The sequence below is a fragment of the Pyrus communis genome, chromosome 5 (genome assembly GCF_041283825.1).
Source record: "Pyrus communis isolate YQ-2024b chromosome 5, ASM4128382v1, whole genome shotgun sequence".
In the NCBI taxonomy this organism is placed as follows: Eukaryota; Viridiplantae; Streptophyta; class Magnoliopsida; order Rosales; family Rosaceae; genus Pyrus; species Pyrus communis.
Window position 1 is genome coordinate 23359740 of NC_142569.1, and position 2855 is coordinate 23362594.

The following is a 2855-nucleotide window of genomic DNA, read 5'->3' on the forward strand; positions in this document are numbered from 1 at the left end:
GGAATAATGAGATCATGCAACAACTTTAGAAAACAAAGAATCACAGAAAATAACTCTCCAAAGAAAGTAATGGCTCGAGTCTCACAGGGATGTACCGTTATTATGAGTTTCTTCCTTCAAGCATGTTACAAAAACTAATTTTTCTTTTATGATTGCATGTGAAGTCATACATTATAACCATAACCAAGCATATACCAAGAGTAAATCAAACTTTCATCCATGTTTATAACTCTCTTTAACAGTCATGCAATTACAAACCAAATCCTTATCATTGTGTTGGAAGGTATCCTAAGACACAAACACACAAAAACGACTCAAAACACTCTTTTTAGGCTTTTCAAAACATGTTTTTCAAATTTTTATGTGATTTTCGAAGTTATAAAACAAAACATACTAAAAACACTATAAAACAACTTAAAAACACCTTAAAACAGCAAGGAACAACATTTTAAGTAATGGGTGATAAAATCCCACAAATTTGCATCAAATATACTTAGTTACCCCCCCCCCCCCCCACACTTAAATCAAACATTGTCCTCAATGTTTTAAGCATAGATTCACACAAAACATAAGTAAACACACAAAAAGCACTTAAGCATACTAAACATGGCAGAATGTATTTAACAAAGAGAAGAGTTTAGGGACGCAAATCTGGTTATGGAGTGTAAATTCCCTCTTCTCCTTGGTGATTGCATTGAGGCGTTGATCTTTGTGATTCCACAGGCTTACTCTTGAACTGGTTTCCGCCCATCATTGATTTTCCTTTGTGCTACTCTTGAACTGGGCAGCAGGATTCTTTTGGTCTCCCCCGAAGGTCTGAGCTTACTCCTTTGGTCTGTTTCTTTGTTCAATCTTTCCAATTCGTATTGAAAAGTTTTGGAGGATAACTCAGCCTATGCTTGTCTCCACATGCTTCAATGTATCATTTTCACTTGCCTTACTCGCTCCCCTTTGCAGAAGTGGTCCCTTCTCTGGTAGTGTATCAACCGTTGAAGATGACTACTCGAGAGCAACGCTAGGTAAGCAATCAGGAATAGATTCCAGGCAGTTGGCTCCAACTCAGAAGACTGACTCCAAGTGTCGGCTGATTGCTTCTTTTACTTTGCCATGCGAGTAAGAACAAGGACAAAGAAAAAGACAGGGAAAGAGCATGATATGAGATACTTTTGCTTTTGACCTTGATGATATGAGATACCTTTGCTTTTGAAGAAGCGGTGAATGAATCAGCACACTTCAATCCGCCGTTTCCTCCTGGGTCATCTGTACTCCAGGCATCTGGTATCATCTTTGGGGAAGAAGAAAGAATTGAGTATTTCGAAAGGCTTTGCTGGAAGTGCGTCCTCAGAGGTGAGGGAGAGTTGGGCAATTTTCTTCAGGTTTGCCTTGCCATAAAAGACGAAGGTCGACATATATAGAGATAATATCAAGTGGTGGTATTGTTCTTTTACCCTTGTCAACAAACGTTTTGATCCTGCAAATCCGGCTTTTTGAAATAGTGGCGCCTCTTCGATTTCTGAACGACGCCCCTTCGATTTCTGAACAACGCCCCTTCGATTTCTGAACGAGCGCCCTTCGATCTCTGAACGACACGTAGTAGCGCCCTTCGATCTCTGAACGACACGTAGTAGCGCGGATGCGGCTCCTTTTGACAAAGCTGCACGCGTTTTCTGAAAAGCAGAGATAGCGTCGCCGAACTTTGCGCTTGTCGGCTAAAGACGTGTAGTTGCGATGATGGCCTCCACGTGTTGTCTGAAAAGAAGAAATCTTTTGACAAAGTTGAATGCGTCTTCTGAAAAGCGGAGAAAGCGTCGCCTAAATTATGCCGGAAATTCCGGCTTGTTGAATCGGTGGACGCGTCGCCTTGGCTTTTTATAGAGGTATTGATCACCGCAACATACACACTCTGAAGATTTCCCATTCTTGAACATCGTCTCCGGCCCTTTGAAATTTTAACTCCATCCACCCCTTCTCTTTGAACACTTTTGAAAAAAATGACTAACTCGTCGAACCTTAGCTTAGATTTGAGTCTCAGCAGCGATCCGGTTGCGCCCCGTCAAGGTAATGTATGGCGCCCTTCTTTTTTATCTTCTAACGGTCTTCTTACAGGTGAAGACTCCGTGATGCAGGACGCCACAACAGCTACAATAGTAGCTAGGAACCTCCTCACTCCAAAAGATAGTAGGCTGCTGTCAGGACGGTCCGATGAGTTGGCCGTTCAAGAGTCCCTCGCACTTAGTGTTCAGTGTGCGAGCTCTGTGTCCAACATGGGCCAACGCCTGCTTGCCCGCTCCCGTCAGGTGGAATCATTGATGGCAGAGGTGGAAAGTCTTAAGCAAGAGATCCAGCAGCTTAAGTACGAGAATAGAAGTTTGCATGTGCTTGCAAATAACTATTCGTCGGGCATGAAGAGGAAGCTTGATGAGCTGCAAGAATCTGAGGGTCGAATTCAAACTGACCGTCAAAGGTTTGCGGCTTATCTCCAGAGGCACCTTTTTCCTGGGTCATCCAGCGTTTGGCCAAGTATTGAGGCCTGGAATGCTCTAGCTCCGATGCCTTCTGCTCCGACGCCTTCCGCTCCGACGCCTTCCGCTCCGACGCCTTCCGCTCCGACGCCTTCCGCTCCGACGCCTTCCGCTCCGATGCCTTCCGCACCGACGCCTCGTAGTGGGGCTTCACATAAACAACCTCTGTGAAGGCCCACCTTTCTCCATGTTTAGTATTTTATTTAATATATAAATTTTTTTTTTTTTTTTTTTTTTTTCAAATCAAACGGCATGGAATTGGTCTTTGAATGGGCGGTGATACTTGAAATGATCCGGTAATAGTTTAAATTCTAGAGTGGATGCCTGAATCAT